General features: G+C 32.4%; 1 pseudogene; it reads right to left on the bottom strand.

The window, feature by feature from the left end:
- Positions 1 to 13,307: 13,307 nt before the first annotated feature.
- LOC100928787 lies at positions 13,308 to 13,939 on the bottom strand (annotated as a pseudogene).
- Positions 13,940 to 14,964: the final 1,025 nt, after the last annotated feature.

Here is a 14,964-nt window from a genome sequence, read left to right as displayed (position 1 = left end):
AATAAGGCTTATGAAGCTTGAGCCTTCAGATTCTGCATATAGGCAGTTTGTCCTTCTGAGCTGGTGATTTGTTCTTGCCTTTCACAACTGTAGCTTTCTATATTCAACATTCTTTATTGTTTCTTGCTCATTTTACCTATTTAATGACTTTGCAATTTACCCCCGGTATATAGCGGGAACTGTCTTAATTTTCTTGTGCTGAGGTCTATAGTTGTAGTCATTGGCTTTGAATGCTGGGGCTCAAGTATTGGTGGCTTCATTACTTTTCTGGGGTAACCTTCCTGGTTGCACCTGTTATTGCCTATTTTACAAGGCTGGCACTTTGCCTTAGGCACTTTGGCTGCAGGTTCCACCACTGGATTGGTATGCCATGATCTATTGAGCTGGGACTGAAGGTATTCTTTGCTGATCTATTCTATGGCTAAGACCTTCCAACAGGCTTGTAGAAAAGTGGAAGCCAATTGAGAGGGAAGAGAATTGCACTGAATACTAAAGGGCTCTTGTAAGTCTTTTATAATGTTTTATGTTTGCTTTTTTGCTCATACATATATTCTGTGTAGTAGTAGTAGTAGTAGTAGTAGTAGTAGTAGTAGTAGTAGTAGTGGCAGCTAGTAAGCTGATGATAAAGTTTGCCTAGAATCTGAATTATTAGAAGATACATAGCCAAGATGACAGAGAGAAGATAAGAGTTTGCTTGATTTCTTCCCAGGTTCCATAAGAAATAATATTAAATCAAGCTTTTAAATAGATTCTGAAGTGGCAGAATGTACAAAAAATTAAGTGGAACAGTTTTCCAGATTTTGATAACATTGAAGGATTCAAGAAATATCTTCCTCATTACTCAAAAAGGGAGCAAGCACAGGAAAATGCAGATAGTAGCTGCACATGTATGCATGTATATATTTATAGATAGGTAGACAGATTTCTGTATGCAGATGTGAATACATACCTGCATGTAAACATGTGCATGTTGTTGCTCTGTTGTATTTTTTTCTGTTTTAATAATTATTATTAGTCATCAACCCCAAAATTCATCCAGGACATACTGAGCTTGATAGGTTGAATTGATTTTTAAAGGATTTTTGGTGGCATTTGTAACCTGAGAACAATTTAAAACCTTAATTACTCTTTATGGTTCACTATTGGCTACTCTACTCTAAGACTGCTCAGTACTGAAAACTAAGCTAAACTAGTGACACTATGACTCAGATTCCCTTTAATGGAGTATATTACTAAGTATTCTATTTCTGAGAATGTCTTATATGTGAAGGTCACTTTAAAAAACTTTACTTCAATATAATTGAAAATGGCTTTTACACTCATCTCTTTTCCTGAATTGAAAGAGAACATAAATTATCCACTCCCCTGCACTCTCACCACAAGCCAATGACAGGAAAAAAAAAAGAAGAAAAAATGATGCACTGCTTTAAGGAAAACAGTTACCACTTTCAATGTAGGTGAAGGAGACAGGATCTCTTCAGCTTCATCTTACACTTGATAAAACATAGATCCTTTTGAAAAATATCTAAGTTAAACATGGAGAAAATATCACCACATTAAAGGATTGAAAAATCATATATACACATACATGTATGTAAATACACACATATGCATATAAATATCAGGGTTTTGTTTTTTTTTTTGCTAATTCCCAGAATGCTGTCATGTATGTAATTCAGTCTCTATACCAACCCTATGAAGTAAATGAAGCATGTATCATTTTTACTTTACAGATGAAGAAACTGAGGCTAAGATTTAACTGTCTTCTTCCCACAGATATCATATGATTAGATGATTACTTGTTAGGAATATAGTAAAGAAACTTCATACTTCACCGGAGTTGAAATCTTTGACTTCTGAAATGCATCCAAACTTTCATTCTCTTATTCTAATTTTTGGTTTGAGATCTAAAAAAGCCAACTGCTTCTTCTGCTACAAGATGAAGTACTGAAATGAGATTCAGGAAATTTGGATACTGATTTTTTTCACTAAATAGTTATGTGGTCTTTGACATAGCTTTTCACCTCCCTGTGTTTTATTTTCACAATTTGTAAAATAAAGATGTTAAACTAAATTTTCTCAAAGGTTTCTTTTCCCTATCATTCTATATTATGAAGCTGTAAATGTCAAACTATTGAATGATGGGATAGAGACCTTATTTCATGAATTAAAGATGCATACAAATGTCCAGGTAGCTAACCCATAATGACACATTTACATTGACATTAATTTCAAAAATATTTTCATTATACATGAGATGGCATTGTTTCATTTATACATACATGTTCAGTGATGCATATTTTTTCATTGTATATCATCTGATATTGTATTGTTTTTCTTTAAATACCTAGAATTTGGCAAAATGTTTGACAAAAATAATTGATTGATAAATTTATTGATTGTGAAGGATTCTGTAGAAATGGTAGAGTAGGTCATCAACCTTTCCAGATTTCTCCCACAGATATAACAAATTTGTTCCTCAGGGAAAACATAGGCTGGAGAAAATAAAAAAGACAAGAAAGAACAGGGGTTCTCCAGGTACAAGCCAAGAATATAAAGACTCTAGGCTAAAGATTAATCAGTGTGAAGTGCAAATATCTCTAGGCTAGCTTTGCAGAAACAGCAAACGGGGAACCCTGGGGCTAGCTGGGTTTGGTTGAAGCATCAGGGAAAAAACACAGAAGCTTTCACCTCCCAGACTGCCTGTGGAGTTGGGTATCTGAATCAAGGAAGACTGGGTGAACCTTAGCTGACTGAGCCCAGTTATGTTGTAGAGATGTGACCACGAGGAGGAAGAAGCAAATATATTTATGAGTACAGAGGCAGTGGGCCCACAATTGTAGATGGGTTGAGTTTTTAATTTGGCATTTTGTGTCAGAAGAAAAGAGCTGAAGTTATGCAAGAGGCACCATTTCTCATCCCTCACCCCATGATTAGGGGTGCTTATACTAATACTTAATTATTTTTTAAAAATGAAGAAAAAATCCAACCATAGAAACTTAGTATGAGAAGAGGGAAGGCCAGGGTTCTTCTTCAGAAACAGACACTGAAGTAAAAAAAAAAAAAAAAAAAAAAAAGCTTTTTCTACCACAAAGTGTAACATTAAATGGGTCCCTGCCCAGAGAGAATTTATAATAGAATGAATAGATTAGATATTAGATAGTAGATAAAATAGAATAGAATGAATAAAAAAAAATACTATCAAGGAAAAACAAGATTATGACCAAAAAAGTAAATTAACTAGAAAAGGAGATAGAGTCTCAAAGATGAAAATAACTCTGAAAATTAGAATTGGGCAAGGGGAAGTCAGTGAAATTATAACAAAGAAATAACAAAACAGAATATAAAGAATGAAAAACAGAACAGAATGGGAACCAATTTATAAGAAAAACAATAGATCTGGAGCACTGATCAAGAGAAAATATAAGCATAATTTTTCACTACTTGACAACTCTGACCAAAAAAATAACCTTCATCCATTAATGCAAAAAATAATCCAAGAAAATTTCTAGAGTGATAAAATATGAAGAAAAAGTAGAAATAGAAAAAATTCAAAAAATACCACCTCAAAGAGATCCATTGTGGAAAGCACATAGGAATTTTATTTCCAAATTTCAAAACCTTCAGATCAAAAAGAAAAATTTCCCAGAAACAATTAAAAAACGATTAAAATATGCTGGAACTACAATTAGAATTGTATATGACTTAGCAGTCACACAAAAAGATATGAAATCATATCTACTGGAAATCATAGGAACTAGGCCTGCAAACAAAAATATGACATCTAGCAAATCTTAATTGCATAAAAATGGGCAAAATCTTCCAGATTGTCAGAACTTCCCATGAATAAACCTCAAACTCCATAGATAAATTAACATATAAGAGTTAATATCAAAGATCAATTTCAAGGAACTTTACATGGATAAATTATTTATGATTTGTATTTGGAAAAATATACCATATATTTAAGATTGACATCTGCAATAGGATAGCTCAAAATAAAGATTGTGACAGAGTTAAGAGAAAAATACTACTTATGCTATACAGATGAGGTGGAGAGGAAGAAAAGACACAGAGGCATTCAAAGGGGTAGAATGCTCACAGTTCTCAAAATCTTCTCAAATCAAGAAAGGACTAAGTAGGTAACACTACATAAATACCATGAAAGCTATAGCCTCTAAGAACTCTATAAAGAAATAAGGGGAGAGGGATGGATGGAGAGGTAAGCAGTGTGTGATGAAAAGACAAAAAAGGAATCAATGGGTAGGGAAAGGTTAAGAAATAGCAAGGCAAGTTGAGATGCAAAATTAAAGCAAAGAATTAGCAAGGATAGGAAAGATATGTGTGGGGGGAGGGGACATGTGTGTATGTTTATATCTATGCATCTATATATGAACATATGTATATATGTAATCTGTTTCCTCATTTTTAAAATGGATATGTATCTATATATACACCTATATCTATATCTATATCCATATGTATACATAAATAAATCTTTTCTTAACTATAGCTTGCTTGGGAGTGGCAGTGATATAATGAAAGGGAGATACACACATATGTGTGTATAAGTGTATGTATATTTCTACATATGTATATATAAATATATCCTTTCTTAACTATAGTGTGCTTGGTGGCATGGGAGATGAAAGAAGGAAAAAAGAATAAAGTAAATAATGTATGCAGCAGAGAATAAAAGAACAATTTACAAAGAAGTAAAGGCAGACACTCATGAATATAATTTCTTCAACTAATACATATATACATACATTTATATATACATATATTTTTTTATTTAATTTTGTTCAATTGGTATTTGTTGTCATATATTTTAAATCCTCCCTGATGTTCTGCTGGGCAAATGATAATGTTCTCTTTTGTTTTGTTGTTTTGTATTGCTTTTCTGTTTTTCTTTTTGCTTATTCTGTTTCTTCAAATAAAATAAATTTTGGGAAAAACTAAATAAAATAAAATGGGCATCATCTTAACAGCTAGTTTGTGAGATGTTTTCAATAATCAAAGAAGAAATTATAAATTTAGGTGATCTGCAAAGTTTAAAGTGATATGTAATCATTATATGTTTTCTAGTAAAATAAAACTATATATATTATTATAGGAAATTGACCTTAAAAGCATAAATATAGCACTTTAGTAAATATGGACAAATTTCAATTTGTCAGAGTGATCTGGTAAAACTAATTCTATCTTCAAATTTTCCTCAATCCATATCTTCCTTGTGTCTATTATTTCATTTATTAAAAAGTGTGTGGTTCATATGGAAAAACAAAAGGTCAAGAATTTCAAGGGAATTAATGAAAAAAAAAATCAAATGAAGGTGGCTTAGCTGTACCAGATCTAAAATTATATTATAGAGCAGCAGTTACCAAAACTATTTGGTATTGGCTAAGGAATAGATTAGTTGATCAGTGGAATAGATTAGGTTCAAGGGATAAAACAGTCAACAAATATAGCAACCTAGTCTTTGACAAACCCAAAGATCCCAGCTTTTGGGATAAGAACTTACTGTTTGATAAAAATTGCTGGGAAAATTGGAAAGTAATGTGGCAGAAACTAGGCATTGATCCATACTTAACGCCGTACACCAAGATAAGGTCAAAATGGGTTCATGACCTAGGCATAAAGAATGAAATTATTAATAAATTAGAGGAACATAGGATAGTTTACCTCTCAGACCTGTGGAAGGGGAAGGTCTTTATGACCAAAGCAGAACTAGAGATCATTACTGATCACAAAATAGAAAATTTCGATTATACCAAACTGAAAAGTGTTTGTACAAACAAAACTAATGCAGACAAGATTAGAAGGGAAGCAATAAACTGGGAAAATATTTTTACAGTCAAAGGTTCTGATAAAGGCCTCATTTCCAAAATATATAGAGAATTAACTCTAATTTATAAAAAATCAAGCCATTCTCCAATTGAAAAATGGTCAAAGGATATGAACAGACAATTCTCAGATGAAGAAATTGAAACTATTTCTAGTCATATGAAAAGATGCTCCAAGTCATTATTAATCAGAGAAATGCAAATTAAGACAACTCTAAGATACCACTACACACCTGTCAGATTGGCTAAGATGACAGGAAAAAATAATGATGATTGTTGGAGGGGATGCGGGAAAACTGGGACATTGATGCATTGTTGGTGGAGTTGTGAACGAATCCAACCATTTTGGAGAGTAGTTTGGAACTATGCTCAAAAAGTTATCAAACTGTGCATACCCTTTGATCCAGCAGTGTTACTACTGGGATTATATCCCAAAGAGATTATAAAGAAGGGAAAGGGACCTGTATGTGCACGAATGTTTGTGGCAGCCCTTTTTGTAGTGGCTAGAAACTGGAAACTGAATGGATGTCCATCAGTTGGAGAATGGCTGAATAAATTGTGGTATATGAAAATTATGGAATATTACTGTTCTGTAAGAAATGACCAACAGGATGATTTCAGAAAGGCCTGGAGAGACTTACACGAACTGATGCTGAGTGAAATGAGGAGGACCAGGAGATCATTATATACTTCAACAACAATACTAGATGATGACCAGTTCTGATGGATCAGGCCATCCTCAGCAACGAGATCAACCAAATCATTTCTAATGGAGCAGTAATGAACTGAACTAGCTATGCCCAGAAAAAGAACTCTGGGAGATGACTAAAAACCATTACATTGAATTCCCAATCCCTATATTTATGCACACCTGCATTTTTGATTTCCTTCACAAGCTAATTGTACAATATTTCAGAGTCTGATTCTTTTTGTACAGCAAAATAACATTTTGGTCATGTATACTTATTGTGTATCTAATTTATATTTTAATATATTTAACATCTACTGGTCATCCTGCCATCTAGGGGAGGGGGTGGGGGGGTAAGAGGTGAAAAATTGGAACAAGAGGTTTGGCAATTGTTAATGCTGTAAAGTTACCCATGTATATATCCTGTAAATAAAAGGCTATTAAATAAAAAAAAAAGACATTTACTAGCTATATGACCCCAGGGAAGTCATTCAATTCAGTCTGCCTCAGTTTTCTTGGCTGTAAAATGAATTGGAAAAGGAAATGACAACTACTTCAGTATTTCTGCCAAGAAACTCCCAAATGTGGTCACCAGGAATTGTATATTATTGAAAAAATAATAGCTAGTATGAATATAATACTTCAAAATTTGGTATGGCTTTTGCATGTGTTAAATTATTTGAACTGTTATCACCCTCATTTTACAGCTAAGAACAGTGAGATTGGGAGGGATTAAGAGACAACTACTGTCACATATATTTATAAATGCTTGAAACAGAAAAAAAAAAGTGTGTGGACTATACCATTTTTAAGATCTCTTTAATCTCATTTTTTAAAAAATTCTTTATAATTCTGTGATAATGATCACGAACAAAGAACACCAAAAAGTCCTCTTTTTTTCCCCTGAGAAAAATGAATCTAACAAGACTGCCAGATAATTAGACATTATCCAATAGCCTTGATATTAGTGTAATATTAAAGTAGAAAGTACTTTTAAAAACATTAGAAATGAAGGAATATGAAGGTCTGCCATAAAAAGTTTATAGACCAAATTTTAAAAGTTCAGTTTAAGGTGATTTTTAGAAATGTCTCTGTTTAATTTGTAAATGGTGAGTACAGTTGGGGAACGGTAGTAAGTGGGAACATTAGCCTATATCACTGTGTTGCAATAGCTATACAATGCACAGGAGGAAAAAATAAAAACACCCTCAGTATTGCCCTTAACAACATTGTCAATGAATTTCTCAGCTGGAGTTTATAGCTAGTTTTCAATCATTGTGTCTTTCTCCCAGACAAGTGACTGAAGGTGGTGAGGTACAACTGCTCCTCCATCCCCAGGACCCCCATCTATTAAGTTTTTCAAAGCACACTTTTTCTGTTTTGAGAAGTCATCAGACACAATGGCCTGATTTCCCACTAGTATCCAGATGACATCCTGCTATTTATCTTCTTCACAGCTAACCAAAGTGTATGATGTGTTAGTATCCTACTGTTTATTTGAAATTTTCTAGAAGTCATCAAGCTGTCTTTTTCTCAACTCCCTAAGAGACTGAAGATGTTTTAATAGGCCAAATGATGTACCTCATCAAAATTCATTTGTTTTCTTTCTTAGAATTGCCCCCTTTCCCCTCTAGATTTATATTATCTTTCCACATTATGTTTAGCTTTATAAATTACTCTTTTTCCTCCTCTGACTGCAAGTCCAGGAAGCTTCAAACCTTTTTTTTTTATTTTTTTTTCTGAATAGAGTCTCTATATCTGGGGCAGATGAGACTGGATTTAGAAAGACCAAAGGAGACAAAGAAAAAGAACTGTTCACCCTCCAAGATACAGAAACCTTCTACTAAGAAGGGAGAAATGGTATTAATCAGGATTCACAATAGATAAGTAATGACTTTTGCCAAGTGTGATGGGAGTCATACAGGTAAATAAATGGTATTTTGGCAACTGCAGTCTCTCCTCTTAGTGCTAAAGAAAAATAGAGCCATTTAAGAGAATAAGAGATAAGAGAGCCTTTCTTTGTCACTATCTCAAGAATAGCCAGACAGCTATCCTCTCCCATTGTCCAAAAATCAAAAGAAGATGGAACAAAGGAGAGACTGCATGATGACATTGAGCTTCAAGCTGTTTATTTAAAACAAAAATCAATACATATCTACTTCACTTCCTTTTCTTTATAAAATTCCTATTTTGATACACTTGGCTTTGAGTTTAAAATTTCATAATGAAATTTTCAAAAATAATATGTGAAAATACATTTTAAAAGGATACCATATCAAGATTCATACTTAAATCCTTATGGTATAGTCTATGTTTTTTTTTTTAATTGAAACTAAAACTCAAGATGTTATAATATGGAATTTTTAACATTCAATTTCTTGTAAAAAAAATTGGAGTATAGGCCCACAAACATTTTGTTTGGCTGAGCTAACCCATTCCTCACAGTTTACACCAGTTATTAATAACTTGATACTAGTACAATTTATCAAAATAGTTTAAATATGTATTCATAGTTTAAATTGTATATATGTAGTGTTACACAATTTAAATTTTATTAATTAATAAATGTGTTCTCCTTTCCCTTTCCAAATTCTGATGGTAGTGTGGAATAATTGATAGAAGGCAGATCTTAAATTCAAAAAGATCTAAGTTCAAGTGATCCCTGTGATACCTATTAATTATATAACCAAGATCAAATCACTTAACCTGAAAAGTTATGTAAGTTATGTAAGCAATTGCTACAATTATGAGAAAGTATAGAATCCACTGAGAGTTTCCCATTCAATTGAAATACTAGTTCTGGATTAAAAAAAAATAAGTAAAATATTGCATAATACTGCTGATTATAGTTAATGTTATAATCAGGAATCTCATAAGGTAATAATGTCTAATTCCTAAAGCAGACTTTTGATTCATTTATTAAGGTGCTATATACAGTACTATTGTAATAATATTTAATTTAATCACATCACTAAGAATATATTTGAATGACAGTTATCACATATGAATATTCTGTGTGGAGTTCCAGATGATTTATTTATTTATTTATTTTTACTGTGAATCAATAATAATTATAAATTAAGGAAATCTTGATTCAAATAAATGATTAGTTAAAAAGACAAGAATAAAGTGAATATAATTTGTAATGAACAAAGAAGCTTCTCAAAGTCCAAAAGAAAGAACCTCCTATTAGGAGACATTATGTGTTTGTGTCTGTGTGCGTGTATGTGTGTGAGTGTGTACACAGAAAGGCTAGTTTGATTGGAGCACAGAATTAAATAAAGGGAGTAGTGTATAAAAACTCTGGAAGAGATAAATAAAAGTCTTTTTAAACCCAAATAAAGATTTAACAACTGATAGCATATGTGGTGTGAGGGAGAATGAGGAATTTAGGATAATTCCAAGTTTGAAAATCTGGAAGATATAAGAATATGGCACCTTCTACAAACGGAGAAAACTGGTAGGATGGATTTAGGAGAAAGGTAACAACTTGTAAAAGTTTCGGGGAGGAAAAGGGAAAATACTGGAGAAATCAATCAGAGAAATCTAATTCCTTCTATAGAGATGTCAACCTGAATTTTTTTAAATACCATTGATACAACAAAAATGGATGCTAGTGAGCTTAACATTTACAAGAGTTAGTTGATACTGTGAAACTGAAACTCAGGGAAGAATTTAAATATTTATAATAATTACATTTCATTCGTTGTATTTGTGTATATAAAACCTCACATTGTCCTTCATGCATAATAGAGGCTTAATACTCTTTGATCTATATAAACATAATAATTAAAACCATGAGAAAACAATGAGAAATACCAATTGATTAGAGAATGGAAATTAAAAGAGCTCTTAAAATGGCTAAGATGACAGGAAAGAATAATGATAAATGTTGGAGGGGATGTGGGAAAACTGGGACATTAATGCATTGTTGTTGGAGTTGTGAAATGATCCAACCATTCTAGAAAGCCGTCTGGAACTATGCCCAAAGGGGTTATAAAACATTTTGAACCAGCAGTTCCATTACTGTCTCTGCATCCTAAGAAAATCATTCAGGAGGGAAAAGAACCCATATGTGCAACAACGTTTGTAGCAGCTTTTTTGGTAGCAAAGCATTGGAAAAGGAGTAGATTTATGGGGACTAGATTCCCCATAAATTAGGGAATGTTTAAACAAATTGTGTTACATGAAACAAATGAAATATTATTATTCTATAAAAAATGATGAACAAACTGATTTTATAATAGCTTGGAAAGATTTATATGAACTGATGCTGACTAACACAAGCAGAACCATGAATCCATTATACACAATAACAGCAAGTTTGTGCAATGACCAACTATGTAGTGGCTCACTACTTCAACACAGTCCTAATAGACTTTGGACAGAAAATACCATCTCCATCCAGAAGAAGAAGTAAGAAGACTGAATGAAAATCAATTTATGCTATGTTCACTTCTTTTTTTTTTTTCTGATTGTTTTATCTCTCCCATGATTTTTCCCTTTTGCTCTGATTTTTCTCTCCTAACATAATCCATAAAATAATGTGTATTAAATATAAATTTCAAAAGAATCTCAGTGTAATTTTAGGGGATGGTAAAGAAAAGATGCCATATTTTTTGTTAATCTCAAGTGAATAAAACTGTACATATAAAATCTGATAATCATGAATGGAATAAACTCTCCCATAAAACAGAAGCAGATAGCAGAAAGTATTAAGAGATAAAATTAAACAATATATGGTTTAACAAAAAAAACCTCATCTGATACAGAGAGATATATGCAGAGTAAAGGTAAAAGTTTGGAAAATAATTTATTATGTTTCAGCTAAAATAAAAAAAACAGGATTGGCAGGGGCAGCTAGGTAGCACAATGGATAAAGCAACAGCTCTGACGTCAGGAGGACCTGATGTCAAATCTGACCTCAGACATTTAACACTTCCTAGCTGTGTGACCCTGGGCAAGTCACTTAATTCCAATTGCCTCATCAAATTAATAATAAAAAAAAGGGTAGGCAATTCTGATGTCAGATAAAGAAAAATTAGAAATGCATGCTATTTGTAGAGATAAGGAAAGTACATCTTGATAAAGGTTACCATAATTAGTTAAGTGGTAATAATATTAACTATGTATTTACCAAAATGGTAGAGCAGTCAAATTTCTAGAGAAAGTTTAAACCAGTGACAAAAAGAAATAGGTAGCAAAACTATGAGTGAGAGACCTCAACCTTCCCCCTCAGAATCAAAAGTATTTAACCACAAAATAAACATGAAAGAATTAGGGAGATTAATAAAATCCTAGATAATCTAGATATGATAGATCTCATGAGAAAACTGATTAAAGACAGAAAGGAATATATATCCTTTTCTTGGAAGTACATGGCACCTAAACAAAAAGTTGACTATGTATTAAGTGATAAAAATTTCATAATCAAATACAGAAAGAAATAATAATTGTTTCTTTTTCAGACCACAGGGTAATAAAAGTTAGATTCAATAAAGGGACAGTGGAAGATAAATTAAATTAGAAATTAAATAATCTAATTCTAAAAATGAGCAGGTGAAACAACAATTCACAGAAAAAATTCATTTATGCATCCAACATAATAACAATAATTAGACAAGATACCATTGGATGAAGTCAAAGCAGTGATTAGGGAAAAGTTTATATCTCTAATCAGCTATATGAATAAAAGAGAGAAAAAGATTAATGAATTTGGCATGCTACTAAAAAGCTAGAAAATTCAAAATTAGAAATTTTGAGACTTAAAGGGGAAATTAATAAAATAGAAACTAAGAAAACTATTGAAATAATAAATAAATTAAACTTGTTTTTTGTTAAAAACAATAAAAAATAGATTTCATTCATAACCTGCAATATTGTCCTTATTTAAAAATACTTGGGACAGCTAGGTAGTGCAGTGGATAGAGCACTAGCCCTGAAGTCAGGAGGACCTGAGTTCAAATCTAGTTTCGGACACTTAACACTTCCTAACTGAGTGACCCTGGGCAAGTTACTTGACCCCAATTGTCTCAGCCAAAAAACAAAACAAAACAAAACAAAACAAAACAAAACAAAACAAAAAAAAAAAAAAAAAAACAAGAAAAGAAACATACATTATGTGAGTCAGTTAAAAAAAGATGACATGAATAATGAAGAAGTATACAACAAACTACTTTTCAAGTCCTATTGAAAATAAACTACTGACTAAATAACATTTTTGAGCAGATTTACTTTTTTTTTTTAATTGGGGACTTTTAACTTGGAACTTAATAATAGATTTCAGAAGATCTATGACTTTGTATGGGAAAGAAAATCTTATTTTTGACTAACCTGTAATATAAATTTATCATTTTCTTCAGTTATGACTATAGGAAACAAAACATTAATTTTTTTTTCACCAGACTACTCAAAAGTCCCATGATGCAGAAGAGGTTAAGAATTTGATTTTGATGGAATATTCATTTGAAAAAAAAAGAAGTGACTTTTCAGCAAATTCAGAAACATCCCAGCTAAGATATGTAAATTCATGTTTTGGGAATCAGATATAAATATTTGATAGTATTGTATCTCCAAGTGGTTCCATTTTTATTAAAAAAAAAGAGGAATGAGTATAGTATATAGTAGTAGCAAATATTCAAAGCTTTTATAGCTGCTTGTCTTCATGGAAGGAAAAAAAGAAAAAAAAAAGTCTTCCTAATAAAAATTGTCCCAATTTACCAGATTAACCAACTTTCCAGTTAGATATCACTCTTCAAAGAGGGGAACATGGCTCAGTTCAGTTGAGACAGCTTATATAAGTATGCACACAGAATTTTGGTCCCTTCTATGTAGTTATTCCTGTTGAGTTTTTCATTCTGTGAATTACATTTTTACCTGTGGCCTCCTGGAAGGTCAAGGTCACAGGAATACTCTCTTTCTCTGATCAAGTCTGGTTCAACACAAGGGAATTCCACCACGGTGGATATATACCTTGAATTTGCTAGGGCTTTTCAGCTCAGTAAACTTTGCATTCAAGTAATTTATAACCAGTTTTTCAACAACCTCAGGAACCATTTTTGGTACTAATCTTATCTTGAACTTGCCAGTCACTTTCCTAGGAATCACAGTTTTAACTCCTGTCCCAGAGAAGGCTCTTTCAATTCCATGGAGTGAGAGGGATATGTATCTCCAACTGTGCATTAAGATTAAGATTTTTCCTTTGAATCATGTAGAAGTGTCATTGCTCCAACATTTTTTGCATATTCCTTCACATCAAAGTCAATCTTTTCATACAACAAAAGTTCCTCATTGGTAAAATGAGCCACTGTTTTATTAATACGAGGGATGAGAATGTGTCTCTTTTTGTCCATCAAGCAGCCCATCAGAGCAATGAGATCTGACATGGCTTCAGGCACCTAACTACCATACATAGCAGAATGAAGATCTTTGTCAGAGCATTCTACCTCTACAAAAAAGTAATAAATTCCTCTGAGGCCATATGTAATACAAGGCTTCTTTTTCCCTAACCAGTAGTTGTCAGAGATACAAACAAACCTCTTACACAAACTATGGCTTTTTGTAAGTCATCTAACTTCGTAGTGCTAGGCTACAGTCAGAGATTGACTTGAAGAGGAGGAATTTACCTGCATTTGAAGAGCGAGTTTTTTCATGATGTATTAATTTTTAAAATTTCTTCCTGGTAAATCCCACACTTATGTTTTATTTAATGATAAAAACATTGAGTATATGTGGCACATTCTCTTGCCAAGAGAAAAAAAAATCAGTTATTTTTCCCACTTAATAGTATTATTTTTTCCAGTTGCATATAAAAATGGTTTTCAACATTTATTTTTACAAGATTTTGAGTTCCATATTTTCCTCCCTCCTTCCCTTCTCTTCTCCCTCTCCAAGAGAGCAAGTATTCCAAAAATCAGTAATCATAAAGGTTAATCTTATTTTCACTTTCCTAAAGCTTCTGTAGTATTGCTAGAAGGAATTTTTTTTTCCTTTCTGATTTTGCAATTTCATGTTCTTGTGATTTGACTTTTGTAATCTTTTCCTTGGAGGGTGGAGACAGAAATCTTAGGGTAAGATATCAGTGCCTTCAGACCTTTGTTACTGTTACAGATTTCAAGCTTTGGACACAATCTTTTCTTCTCAGAGTTTCCAAACTCATTCATTGAGTCAGAAAATGCCAATCTTCACTGAACTTTGTAATCATATTGATAAATACCAGAATCAAAACATAAAGAAACTTGCAGAATGAGTGGCAATTCAGAGTGTTTCTTCATGGCCTGAGAAAAGAAATGAAATCAAGAGAATGATGGAAGTTGCAGCTGCAAACATTTGACAGCTAGGTCACACAATTGAGTTGATAGACATTGGGAAACAAAAGCTTCATGATGACTCAGAAATACCTCTTCCTCCTATTTTGCTTGGCAAATTGTG

The sequence above is a fragment of the Sarcophilus harrisii genome, chromosome 1 (genome assembly GCF_902635505.1).
Source record: "Sarcophilus harrisii chromosome 1, mSarHar1.11, whole genome shotgun sequence".
Taxonomy (NCBI): Eukaryota; Metazoa; Chordata; class Mammalia; order Dasyuromorphia; family Dasyuridae; genus Sarcophilus; species Sarcophilus harrisii.
The sequence above is the reverse complement of the archived record's forward strand: the minus strand, read 5'-3'. Positions and strand labels throughout refer to the sequence as shown.